Source organism: Lissotriton vulgaris, chromosome 10 (assembly GCF_964263255.1).
Source record: "Lissotriton vulgaris chromosome 10, aLisVul1.2, whole genome shotgun sequence".
Classification (NCBI taxonomy): domain Eukaryota; kingdom Metazoa; phylum Chordata; class Amphibia; order Caudata; family Salamandridae; genus Lissotriton; species Lissotriton vulgaris.
In genome coordinates this window covers 500491293-500505567 of record NC_141698.1, presented here as the reverse complement: position 1 = coordinate 500505567, position 14275 = coordinate 500491293, and the positions used below count along the sequence as shown (strand labels likewise).

The 14275-nt window shown below is 51.2% G+C and overlaps 1 protein-coding gene across 3 annotated transcripts in view; it reads left to right on the top strand.

Annotated features, from left to right (window-relative positions):
* The window catches only part of MRTFB (myocardin related transcription factor B), a 364509-nt gene that overhangs the window by 328558 nt on the left and 21676 nt on the right, over window positions 1-14275 (top strand). The window lies entirely within an intron of this gene.

Sequence of the window (14275 nt, the reverse complement as noted above, 5' to 3'; positions counted from 1 at the left end):
TCTGGCATGAGCTGAGCCTGTCTGCAGCTTGCGGAACCAAGTCCTAATAGCTGTTCCATGATATCGCATACCATATACTCTTAAGTGCATTATAATCCTCGCGGTTAAATGCTAACTTTGGTATTGCTTTATCAAAACATGTCGAGTAAGGTGTCATACGAATTGGAATACTAACCCCTCGCCAATTCTGGCGACGGGGTTAGCATTCCACCCTTCTAGAGGGACACGACATGTAGGTAACTGTGAACCCCGGTTAAAGTTAACTGAAGCCTCAGCTCCACAAAATGGATGCTGCCACCACAGACACGAGTCTGACCCCCTGCAGCTGGGAGTCCTTCCAGCGAGGGGAGCCTGGACAAAGGGTTTCCTGTCAGGGGCGGTGCTAGCACCGTCCCAGACATGGTTTTGTGTATCCTGGGTAGGCAGGGCTTTTCAGGAAGGTGACTGCTGAGTGGCACCCCGGTGCTCACTACGCATAGGCCGGTCAGAACCAGTTCCAGGGGCACACCAGCCCCTGGCCTGGGGAAGTCCGGCATGGCTGAGGGGTGTAACCACCCCCCACCTAGTCCCACCCATAGGCAGGACCTAGTCACCGGGTCAGCCCCCTTTTTTTAGTATAAAGATGGGAGCGGGCCCCCTGTTCAAATTAGATCATCTTTGGAATCAAGACACGACTTTCTTCGAAAGGACTTCACGATTTCTTCTTCAAGATTCTCCCTTGTGGCTAAGGAGTAGTCACCCTGCATCCGCAGGCACCATCCTAAAGAACACTGCGGTCTGCTGCAAGTCCTTCATCACGAATCCGACGACCCAGCTCGACGAGACCCGGCTTCCCTGGCACCTCTTACCTCTACTCACCTCTACAGCCAAGCTGAGAACCGTGAGTGCGACGAGACCTCGAGGGACCGACGATCGCCAAGACGGCACGACATCTTTACTGCAAGCCCACCGTGTCCTCCACGGGTGAGTGCTTTGGGGTCCGAGAAGCCCCGACCCTGCGCAGCTCCAGCACCCAAGATCAGCCCCCCTGCATCTCCACGATCTGCGTGGGGCCCTTCTGCTCTTTGCTGTGCACCGCGTTGTTTGGCTACTAGCCGGCTGGCTTGTGGCCTTCTGAACGACGCCCGACGACATCACTGCTGCTGGTCTGGTTGCTCCAGACTGGCCCTTGCTTCCTTCTTGAAGAGAGGCACCCGGACCCTCCTGGTCCACTCCAGACGCCATTTTAGGTCCACCGCGTGGGCTTGAATTTGCCAAGGCTTTGTTGCCCAATCCTGGGTCCAGCGACGCCGACAGCTTCTATCTTCGTGGGACAGCTCGATCCTCCTTCCTGGTCGCCGACAACGCCTCCTGGTCCGTGTGATCTCTGAGCACAGCGTCACCCACACGCCTTGTCGAGGTGGCTACCATCCGGTGCCCTCCTGGTGCCCACTGACTACTGGCTAGTAGTCTCGAACTTGGTCCCCTCTGCTTTCAGGTGTCATCTTCCATCGATCCAGGCTTGGATCCACCGAACTTTCTTCACTGGTCGCCTGCCAGCAACTTCTTTCTTCCAGGCTCCTGGTCCGTCAACGAGGATTCCCGACGTCTTTTGAGTCCTATGCAGCTGCAGCCCCTGGGCTAGGTAACTTCGGCATTTCGGTGCCCCAGCATAGCCTCACTATCCAAGGGTCAGAATCTACTTTTGTTTTCTCCCTACCAGGTCGGGTTCGCCCGAGAACACTAACTTTGCAATTTCTAGCTACCATAGACTTTGTCCCGCATCTCGCGTGAGAGTGCACACACTGCACCCGAGTCCCCTGGGCCTCCTAGAAGTAATCTAACGATTCTATAGTCAAGTCCTAGCGATTCCAAAGCCTATTAGTACTGTACTTACCTGCTAGTAATTTCGCATTCCACTTTTCTAGTATATGGTTTTCCGTGCCCCTCGGGCATTTGTATATACTGTGCTAACTTAAGTATTTTTGTAAGAGTTTTGGTTTGTGCTTAGTACCCTGTCCTCATAAAGAGTACAGGGCTGTTGTGATCTTTAATAAATAACTGTTTATTTTCATAACACTTGTGTGGTGTCCTTTCACTTGGTGTTCAAGGGGTATATGTGGTATAACAGCTGGCTTAACACGCCCTCTCGAGTCTTTAGCCTTAGACTGCTCGTATCCACGCTACTAGGATAGCTGGTCTATAAGGTTGACTTACAACCAATCATCAATAAGGGTTGCTGGACTGATACATAGTGTTCACTAGAATAGTGACCACTACATATCAGGCCACCTTCTCACATTGGTGAGCAGCGGTTGGGATTTGAGCTTGCTGTTGTTTTACCACACGTATCCTAAGAATATCTTGTTGAAAGATCACATAAGTACTGTTAGTACATATAACTAAGCTTAGAATACTCTGAGTTCTACTGAACCAGCTGTTGCAGCTCCTCAAGGCTTAGCACACCTTGGCTGCAACTCTTAGCAAGGGACCAGTAGGTAAACACATAGTGTAGGTAGGTGCATCACTTACGCCACACTAGAAACAGTATGTCGGACAAAGGAGGAAACTCTGAGTCTCCCCTTGTGTCAGCTGACCCTCCACAGGTCATCCCTTCAAGATATACTGTGCTGAGCTTCAAGGAGTTAAGACAAGTGTGTCACTCCAGGAAGATCAAGCAGGGGTCTAACCCCACAACTTCCTTTCTGATTGGTCTCTTGGAGACTTATGATGCCAGAAAAGCTGAGACCCTTCTTAGCTCTTCTAATCCAGAAGGAGGTATGCCTCCCCTTGAGGGAACCAGAGGTGACCCTGACCTCATCCACCTCTCAACTGAGAACGAAGATGTGGAGGATGATGAGGATGAGGATCCCTCTGGGGATGAGGCAAATAAGGGACAGGTAGAAGTCGTTAGACTAAGCAGGTCCAACTTAAGCAAACATGACAGTGGTACTGGGGGACCCCTGGGGCCACTATCAGGTCAGCTTAACATTGGGAATGGACGAGCCAGATCTCTGTCAAGAGACTCTGGCAGATCCCTTCAAACCAATGGCTCTCACAACTCTTCTCAAAGAGGGATGACATCCCCTCAGAGGAGAGTGTATGAAGCTAAAGAAAGGGCAGCCAATCTGAGGATTGAAAGGGAAGAACTTGCCCTGGCCAAAGAAAGGCTTGCCTTTGCTAGAGAGCAACAGTTAAGTGGGGTAGTCCCCACTGGTGGCAGCATTGTACCTAGCAATAGGGAAAGGAGTTTTGATACAAAACACCTTGGGAAGATAGTGCCCCCCTTTAAACAAGGGGATGACATCCACAAATGGATTACTGCTTTGGAGAGGGCCTGCACTGTGCAAGGTGTTCCCCAGACTCAGTGGGCAGCTATCTTGTGGCTCTCCTTTGAAGGTAAAGGAAGAGACAAGCTCCTCACCACAAGGGTAGAGGATGCTAACAATTACCCAGTCTTGAAGAATACACTGGTTGAAGGGTTTGGCCTAACCACTGAGCAGTACAGGGTGCTGTTCAGGGATACCCAGAAAACTCAGTCTCAAGATTGGCCTGACTTTGTAGATTGTGCCACTAAGGCTTTGGAGGGCTGGTTGCTGGGCAGTAAGGTTACTGATTATACAGGATTGTACAATTTGATCATGAGAGAACAGATTTTAAACAATTGTCAGAACCAGTTGTTGCATCAGCATCTTGTTGACTCAGATCTGACCTCTCCCCAAGAATTGGGAAAGAAGGCAGACAGATGGGTTAGAACAAGAGTTAAACAGAACCAGGGCCAGAATCAAGGTGGTCAGAAGAAAGCAGACCAGAAGGGTAAAGATTCTAAGGGGGAACAAAATGACCAGAAGTCTTCGACAGGTCCCCAACAACCCAAAGAGGGTGGGGGTCAGGCTCCCCAAAAGAAGAAAGAAGGCCAATCTAAGAGGTGGTGCCAATACTGTAAAAGTAAAACTCACTGGTTTAGTGAGTGCACCAAGAAAGGAGGAGGGAAGACTCCTGCCACTGCAGCCCCTAAGGCACCTGTGCCCCCTAGTACAGCCAGCAGTGGTAGTGCACCTCCCAAGGGTTTAGTAGGGTTAACCCTGGGTTCTGAGGGGTGTGACAACTTAGTTGGCACACTCACTCAGGCTGTCCTTGTCAGTACAGGGGATATGGATATGTCCCCTGACATAAGTCTCAATAGTTTGGGCAAATACAGACAGACACCTTTCATAAATGGAAAAATGGCTCAGGCCTATAGGGACACTTGTGCCAGTGTCACCATGGTGACACCTAACTTTGTGGACCCTGGACAGATCATGCCAGGTACAGATTTCCTGGTGACCAATGCAAGCAATGTCACTACCAGTCACAGTATGGCAATTGTAGCTTTCTCCTGGGGAGGGGTAACTGGCCAAAAGAAGGTTGTAGTTAGTTCAGACCTCCCAGTGGATTGTTTGTTGGGCAATGATTTGGAGTCATCACAATGGTCAGAAGTGGAGCAGAGGACTCACATGGAAATGTTAGGCTTGCCAGCACATGTGTTTGCTGTGACTAGGTCACAGGTCAGGAAATGCCCCACTGAACAGGTGCTGGATCCTGGAACAATGGACCAGACACCTTCCAAGAAAAAGAGCAGCAGGGTTAAGGCTGTGCCTTCCCCCTTGCCCCAGGTTGAGGATCAAGTCTCAGAGGAGGCTGACCTACAGGAATTGAGGGAAACTGAGCCCAGAGAGTTTGAACTTGATCAAGTTGAATTCTTGGGTTCAGGGGGACCCTCAAGGGAAGACCTGGGGAAGGACCAGTTAAGCTGCCCTTCTCTTGAACCCCTCAGACAGCAGGCTGCTGCTGAGGCTGCTGGGAACGCCACAGGTACCCACAAGGTATACTGGGAAGATGGACTCCTGTACACTGAGTCAAGAGACCCCAAGCCTGGCATGACCAGGAGGCTGGTTGTACCCTTGTCTCAGAGAGGTTTCCTACTTACCTTGGCCCATGAGATTCCCTTAGCAGGTCACTTATGCCAGACAAAGACTTGGGACAGGCTTGTCTCACACTTTCACTGGCCTCACATGAATGAAGATACCAAGGAGTTTTGTCGCTCCTGTGTCACTTGCCAAGCCAGTGGTAAGTCAGGTGGCACAACAAAGGCCCCCCTTATACCAATGCCTGTGGTGGGGGTGCCCTTTGAAAGAGTGGGGATTGACATTGTTGGTCCAATGGAACCCCAGACAGCATCAGGGCACAAGTTTATACTGGTGGTAGTGGATCATGCCACCAGGTATCCTGAAGCTATTCCACTTAGGACCACCACAGCACCTGTGGTGGCAAGGGCCCTAGTTGGAGTGTTCTCCAGAGTGGGCTTCCCTAAGGAGGTTGTCTCTGACAGAGGTGCAAACTTCATGTCAAGCTACTTAACTGCTATGTGGAAGGAATGTGGTGTCAATTACAAATTCACTACACCCTATCATCCACAATGCAATGGGCTTGTTGAAAGGTTCAACAGGACCCTAAAAGGGATGATTCATGGACTACCGGAAAAGCTCAGGCGTAGATGGGATGTCCTGATTCCCTGCCTTCTGTTTGCTTACAGAGAGGTCCCACAAAAGGGGGTTGGCTACAGCCCTTTTGAACTTTTGTATGGGCATCCTGTAAGAGGCCCCCTGTGTTTGGTGAAGGAAGGATGGGAGAGACCTCTCAAAAAGCCTGCAACCAGCATAGTGGACTATGTACCTGGTCTCCGCTCCAGGATGGCTGAGTATATGGAGAAGGCATCAGAAAACCTTAAGGCCAGTCAAGAACTTCAAAAAGCTTGGCATGACCAAAAGGCTGTCCTGACTGTTTATCAGCCTGGACAGAAGGTGTGGGTGTTGGAGCCAGTGGCCCCAGCAGCACTCAAAGACAAATGGTCTGGGCCCCACACAATTCTTGAGCAAAAGGGAGAGGTCACCTACCTGGTGGACCTTGGAACTCCCAGGAGCCCCCACAGGGTGCTCCATGTCAACAGGCTCAAAGCATATGTCGACAGGAAGGACATGAGCTTGCTCATGGCCATAGATGAGGGACAGGAGGAAGAGAGTGACCCTCTCCCAGACCTGCTCACTCAGAATCCTGATGATGGGTCAGTAGATGGTGTTGTCTTTTGTGGCAGCCTCTCTGAGCATCAACAGAAAGACTGTAAACAGGTTCTTCAGTCTTTCAGACATATGTTTTCTCTGACACCCAGTCAGACCAATTGGTGTACCCATGAGGTTGACACTGGTGACAGTCTGCCAGTTAAGAGTAAAATCTACAGGCAGCCTGATCATGTTAGAGACTGCATAAAAACTGAAGTGCAGAAAATGTTGGAGTTGGGAGTCATTGAATCCTCAGATAGCCCTTGGGCTAGTCCAGTAGTTCTAGTGCCAAAACCTCACACCCAGGGTGGTAAGAGAGAGATGAGGTTTTGCGTAGACTACAGGGGTCTCAATGCAGTCACTAAGACTGATGCCCACCCAATACCAAGGGCAGATGAGCTGATAGATAGATTGGCTTCTGCCAACTACTTAAGCACATTTGACTTAACAGCTGGGTATTGGCAAATCAGGTTAGCTGAGGATGCCAAGCCCAAGACAGCATTTTCAACCCCTGGTGGGCATTATCAATTTGTGGTAATGCCCTTTGGTCTGAAAAATGCACCTGCCACCTTCCAAAGGTTGGTGAATCAAGTCCTTACTGGGCTGGATGACTTCTGTGCAGCATATCTAGATGATATTGCTGTCTTTAGCTCCACCTGGGAGGATCACCTGGTCCACCTGAGGAAAGTGTTAGAGGCTCTGCAAGCAGCAGGCCTCACTATCAAGGCCACCAAGTGCCAGATAGGGCAGACACAGGTTGTATACCTGGGCCACCTTGTAGGTGGAGGCCAGGTTCAGCCACTGGAGAGCAAAATACAGTCAATCAGGGACTGGGCTCCTCCAACCACCCAGACTCAGGTTCGAGCTTTCTTGGGCCTGACTGGTTACTATAGGAAGTTTGTCAGGAACTATGGTTCAATTGTGACACCATTAAATGAACTGACAAGTAAGAAAATGCCAAAAAAGGTTCAGTGGACAGCAGGCTGTCAAAAAGCATTCGATGACCTAAAGCAGGCCATGTGCACAGCACCTATCCTTAAGAGTCCAGACTACTCCAAACCATTCATTGTCCAAACAGATGCTTCTGAGTTGGGTGTGGGAGCTGTTCTTTCTCAACTGAATTTTGATGGTCAAGACCAGCCCATTGCTTTTATAAGCAGAAGGCTGACCCCCAGAGAGAAGAATTGGTCAGCTATTGAGAGGGAGGCCTTTGCTGTGGTTTGGGCCCTGAAGAAGCTGAGGCCATACTTGTTTGGCACTCACTTCAAGATTCAGACCGACCATAAGCCCCTCTTGTGGCTAAATCAGATGAAGGGTGAAAACCCCAAACTGCTTAGGTGGTCCATTTCCCTACAGGGGATGGACTTTACAGTGGAACATAGACCTGGTACTGATCATGGCAATGCCGATGGGCTCTCCAGATATTTCCACTTAGAACAAGAAGACTCACCTGGTCAAGGTTAGCTTATTGTCCCAAAGTTTGGGGGGGGGGTCATGTAGGAGAGTAGGGTCTGCAATCCTATGATCACCCAGATTTTTTGCTTTTGTTTCACTGGTTTACGACTTTCTCTGGCTGTGGGCCTGCCAATCCGACCCACAGCCTGGCTGTTCTCTTTCTAAATTACGACATGTACCCTAGGTGCATTTACCAATTGGTACTGGGCCACCTTATCAGACCCTGTAACTCAGGGCATAGGTGTACCCAGGGCTGCCAGGGGCTGCAGCATGTATTATGCCACCCCTGGCTGGCCTCTTAAATTTGACACAACTGGCTGCATGACAGCTGGGGCAAAGTCGTGTAAACACGCTTTGCTGTAGGTGTAGTATACCTATACCTAACCCTAAAATGGACACACAGATTCCTATCAGTCACTCCTATAGCAGGCCTTGACAATCCTGAAGGCAGAGTGCTTGGAATCGTGTGAGATGGTGCTCTGGCATGAGCTGAGCCTGTCTGCAGCTTGCGGAACCAAGTCCTAATAGCTGTTCCATGATATCGCATACCATATACTCTTAAGTGCATTATAATCCTCGCGGTTAAATGCTAACTTTGGTATTGCTTTATCAAAACATGTCGAGTAAGGTGTCATACGAATTGGAATACTAACCCCTCGCCAATTCTGGCGACGGGGTTAGCATTCCACCCTTCTAGAGGGACACGACATGTAGGTAACTGTGAACCCCGGTTAAAGTTAACTGAAGCCTCAGCTCCACAAAATGGATGCTGCCACCACAGACACGAGTCTGACCCCCTGCAGCTGGGAGTCCTTCCAGCGAGGGGAGCCTGGACAAAGGGTTTCCTGTCAGGGGCGGTGCTAGCACCGTCCCAGACATGGTTTTGTGTATCCTGGGTAGGCAGGGCTTTTCAGGAAGGTGACTGCTGAGTGGCACCCCGGTGCTCACTACGCATAGGCCGGTCAGAACCAGTTCCAGGGGCACACCAGCCCCTGGCCTGGGGAAGTCCGGCATGGCTGAGGGGTGTAACCACCCCCCACCTAGTCCCACCCATAGGCAGGACCTAGTCACCGGGTCAGCCCCCTTTTTTTAGTATAAAGATGGGAGCGGGCCCCCTGTTCAAATTAGATCATCTTTGGAATCAAGACACGACTTTCTTCGAAAGGACTTCACGATTTCTTCTTCAAGATTCTCCCTTGTGGCTAAGGAGTAGTCACCCTGCATCCGCAGGCACCATCCTAAAGAACACTGCGGTCTGCTGCAAGTCCTTCATCACGAATCCGACGACCCAGCTCGACGAGACCCGGCTTCCCTGGCACCTCTGACCTCTACTCACCTCTACAGCCAAGCTGAGAACCGTGAGTGCGACGAGACCTCGAGGGACCGACGATCGCCAAGACGGCACAACATCTTTACTGCAAGCCCACCGTGTCCTCCACGGGTGAGTGCTTTGGGGTCCGAGAAGCCCCGACCCTGCGCAGCTCCAGCACCCAAGATCAGCCCCCCTGCATCTCCACGATCTGCGTGGGGCCCTTCTGCTGTTTGCTGTGCACCGCGTTGTTTGGCTACTAGCCGGCTGGCTTGTGGCCTTCTGAACGACGCCCGACGACATCACTGCTGCTGGTCTGGTTGCTCCAGACTGGCCCTTGCTTCCTTCTTGAAGAGAGGCACCCCGGACCCTCCTGGTCCACTCCAGACGCCATTTTAGGTCCACCGCGTGGGCTTGAATTTGCCAAGGCTTTGTTGCCCAATCCTGGGTCCAGCGACGCCGACAGCTTCTATCTTCGTGGGACAGCTCGATCCTCCTTCCTGGTCGCCGACAACGCCTCCTGGTCCGTGTGATCTCTGAGCACAGCGTCACCCACACGCCTTGTCGAGGTGGCTACCATCCGGTGCCCTCCTGGTGCCCACTGACTACTGGCTAGTAGTCTCGAACTTGGTCCCCTCTGCTTTCAGGTGTCATCTTCCATCGATCCAGGCTTGGATCCACCGAACTTTCTTCACTGGTCGCCTGCCAGCAACTTCTTTCTTCCAGGCTCCTGGTCCGTCAACGAGGATTCCCGACGTCTTTTGAGTCCTATGCAGCTGCAGCCCCTGGGCTAGGTAACTTCGGCATTTCGGTGCCCCAGCATAGCCTCACTATCCAAGGGTCAGAATCTACTTTCGTTTTCTCCCTACCAGGTCGGGTTCGCCCGAGAACACTAACTTTGCAATTTCTAGCTACCATAGACTTTGTCCCGCATCTCGCGTGAGAGTGCACACACTGCACCCGAGTCCCCTGGGCCTCCTAGAAGTAATCTAACGATTCTATAGTCAAGTCCTAGCGATTCCAAAGCCTATTAGTACTGTACTTACCTGCTAGTAATTTCGCATTCCACTTTTCTAGTATATGGTTTTCCGTGCCCCTCGGGCATTTGTATATACTGTGCTAACTTAAGTATTTTTGTAAGAGTTTTGGTTTGTGCTTAGTACCCTGTCCTCATAAAGAGTACAGGGCTGTTGTGATCTTTAATAAATAACTGTTTATTTTCATAACACTTGTGTGGTGTCCTTTCACTTGGTGTTCAAGGGGTATATGTGGTATAACAGCTGGCTTAACACGCCCTCTCGAGTCTTTAGCCTTAGACTGCTCGTATCCACGCTACTAGGATAGCTGGTCTATAAGGTTGACTTACAACCAATCATCAATAAGGGTTGCTGGACTGATACATAGTGTTCACTAGAATAGTGACCACTACATATCAGGCCACCTTCTCACAGTGACGGGCAGGAGAAGTGACGGAGAAGTGACCGGGCAGGAAAAGTGACCGGGCAGGAGAAGTGACGGGCAGGAGAAGTGACGGGCAGGAGAAGTGACCGGGCAGGAGAAGTGACCGGGCAGGAGAAGTGACCGGGCAGGATAAGTGACTGGGCAGGAGAGGTGATGGGACAGGAGAGGTGATGTGGCAGGAGAAGTGGCAAAGCAGATAAGTGATGGGGCAGGGGCGGTCATTAGGCATGAGCAAGAGCGGTAACCGGGCAGGAGCGGTGAACGGACAGGAGCAGAGAACTGGGCAGGAGCAGTGAACGGACAGGAGCAGAGAAGTGACGGGCAGGAGAAGTGAAGCGCCAGGAGAAGTGACGGGGCAGGAGAAGGGAGGGGGCCAGGGAATTGACGAAGCAGGAGTGTTGATCGAGCATGAGCAGGAGTACTAACTGGGCAGGAGCAGTGAAAGGGCAGGAGCAGGCATTTCCCAGGGCGACTTGAAGGGTAGGGGGCTAGTTTAGTTTGGGGGGACCGGTTTTGTACAAGTGCAGGAGTTTTAAAAACACTGCAAAGTTCTTCGTATATTCAGCAGGTTTCGGTCAACAATACATGTGCCAAGATAACTTTGGTGATCAATGTACCTGCTGGAGAGAGATGGGAGCATGTTTTGTCTAGTGGCTGTTTTACTCATCTAAGGTAGCGCAGAGGGGTAATATGCCTGCTGCAAAGAACATGTACCATGCATATCAAAGAGCAATATTTTATGTGCATAGTTCAGTGGGTACTGCTTTGTGTTCACTTCCCGAATGAAAGAACACTTGAATACATATGGCCTGGCAGTTCGGGCTGGACTGTTCACATTGGGTGCAAGATCAAGACTGATTTGCATATGGCTGGGTCCAAACTGGAATGGCATGGTGGGCAAAAAACGATGGATTTAAGCCCAGATCTCTGAACTGGGGGGAATGTATGACATTTTTCTGCATTCTGTCCATCAATTGTTCTTTTTGCATTTGTCACCCCGAGTGGGACAGGTATACTCAGACGTGAGTCCTGTGCTCTCCATGCCACTGGAGTCAAGCTAACCTGGCTGATGAGGGCTGAAAGCCTGAAACCGGTCCTAGGATGCTTGTTTCCAGTCCAGGGAGGACCTGGCCTGACAGTTCGGGCTGGACTGTTTCCATTGGGTGCAGGATCAAGACTGATTTGCATATGGCTGGGGCAGACTGGAATGGCGAGCAAAGAAACAATTGATTTAGGCCCAGATCTCTGTACTGGGATGAATGTATGACATTGTTCTGCATTCTGTCCACTAGTTATTCTTTTTGCTATATTATGATTGAGCTGCTACTTGGCTGACATGAATATGAAGGAGCCTTTGTGGGTTTCCGTGAGTCTAGATTCTCCTGAAGAGTCCCTTTCTCTTCTGAGCCCTGCTTAACACATGTGTACAGGAGGAGCCCTGTATTCATGACCTCAATGTTTGAGACCAAAAATAATCATGGATTTCTGAACAATGAGAGTAAAAGCAATAACGTAATATGTAGTTCCTGCTTATATTTTGCACGCTTTACATAAACCTGTATTCCCTATGAGTGTTTGCTTTTTCCTGAATTAAACCTCAAATAAACATGTTTATCCATTGTTTGAATTAAATAACGTTATAAGCTGTAACTGGTCAGTGAAATGCTAAACGTACTAAAAATTGGCATGTTTTGCTATTTCTAGTCACACCCCTGACTCCTCCCACTGATTCAATCTTCGGTTATTCCCGCCCCCTGATTCTCCACCCACAGTTCCCCTACTTTTTTTTTCCCACTTCGACCACTGTTCTGCCGAGTGTGCCACCGCCTGTGTGGAGGTTGTGCACAAACGTAATCTAGTCCTCCTCCCTGTGAATGCACGGCAGCCACAGATGCATTTGTGGTGCCTTTGGGCATGGTCTTAGATTATAGATTCCGAGATTTCCCCCTCACATCCCAAAACACAGGCGTAACGCAGGCCCGTGCGGCACCTGCGATGGATTGTGGGGAACACGCTTCTGTGGGGCCTCATTCACTCAAGGCCTATGTATGATAGGTGGGACGCAATAGTTCATTTCTGCTGGCCTCTGCACATTCTGTGGTGGGGGTCTCTTTATTTTCCGTTACACCACTGCCCCGAAATTGCCTTTATTGACTTAATATTAGCAAGGGTAGCTCTGGGTGTGCCTGCCCAGCTACACACGCCACTGCCTGCCCAGCTACACACGCTACTGCCTGCCCAGCTGCACATGCTAGTGCCTGCCCAGCTACACACGCTACTGCCTGCCCAGCTACTGCCTTCCCCGCTACACATGCTACTGCCTGCCCAGCTACACATGCTAGTGCCTGCCCAGCTACACACGCTACTGCCTGCCCAGCTACTGCCTTCCCAGCTACACACGCTACTGCCTGCCCAGCTACACATGCTACTGCCTGTACAGCTACACATGCTAGTGCTTGCCCAGCTACTCATGCTAATGCCTGCCTGGTTACACACTCTACTGCCATCCCGTCTACACACGTTCATGCCTGCTCGGCTACACACGCTAGTGCCTGCCCAGCCACACATGCTAGTGCCTGCCCAGCTACACACCCAAGTGCCTGCCCGGCTACACACACTAGTGCCTGCCCAGCTACTGACGCTAATGCCTGCCCAGCTACACACGCTAGTGTCTGCCCGGCTACACACGCTAGTGCCTGCACAGCCACACATGCGAGTGCCACAACAGCTACTGAAGCTAATGCCTGCCCAGCTACACATGCTAGTGCCTGCCCGGCTACACACACACAAGTGCCTGCCCAGCTACTCAAGCTAATGCCTGCCCGGCTACACACGCAAGTGCCTGCCCAGCTACACACGCTAGTCCCTGCCCAGCTGCACACGCTAGTGCCTGCCCGGCAGCCCACGCTAGTGCCTGCACAGCCACACATGCGAGTGCCTCCCCAGCTACTGATGCTAATGCCTGCCCAGCTACACACACGGGTGCCTGACCAGCTACTCACGCTAATGCCTTCCCGGTTACACACGCGAGTGCCTGTGTGGCTACACACGAGAGTGCCTGCCCAGCTCCACACGCGAGTGCCTGCCCAGCTCCACACGTGAGTGCCTGCCCAGCTGCACACCCTGGTGCCTGTCAGGCTACACAAAGAATCCCAAACCTGTTCTAGGCCACAAGCATTCAATGCTGGTTGGAGGTCCTCTGTCTACCAGAGCTCCTGGTCATTGCAGTGCACAGAGTGTTGTCCGGCAGTGCCCTGCCTTCTGCCACCCTACACTGGTGACACGTCAGGACCCCTTTTTCCCAACACATCCTCCCCATCCTTCTGCGAAGATTTGAGCCCACACACTGCGTGCCCTTATCGAACCTAATCATAAAAGAAACCCATGGCGGAAATGTGTCTAAGGTTGGCGTGTCCGGTACACTGATTAAAAAACCCCATGCTTATAGTACTGGCGGCATCAGCCGTTTCCTGGGCGTGCCACCTCTGCGCCCCCTGCTAATTTCACCCCCCACGGAGACCAGCCACATATTATCGAGCGCTGACGGCCGAGATGCCAGGGATTCCGCGTCCATAGCCTCAGGCTGTCTTCCTCAGCTCTGTTTTTGGTTACACCTTGGTCCTCCGTCATCAACGTCAGAAAGCTGCGTCACCCAACATGTGGCCTCGAGGATAAATTACTGATATCAGATGTGGAGCCCGGGCTACTGAAAGCTAACACCTGGCCGAATTCGCGTTGTGATTAAATCGCTTAGGCCCTCTTGCTTTAAAATGTAGTTTTAGATATCATTCAAGCTGTGCAGGGGACTTAAAACGTGTTTTATTGGAGCTTAACAAGAGTTCATGGGTTATTGGCAGCGCTGGAATCCTTTTTTTCATTTAAACGGGAGGCCAGCATGCGAAAATGATTGGCATTCAGCCCAGTGGCATGGAAACATTAGCTGACTCAGAAGGGGCAAGCGCGCGAGGAAAGT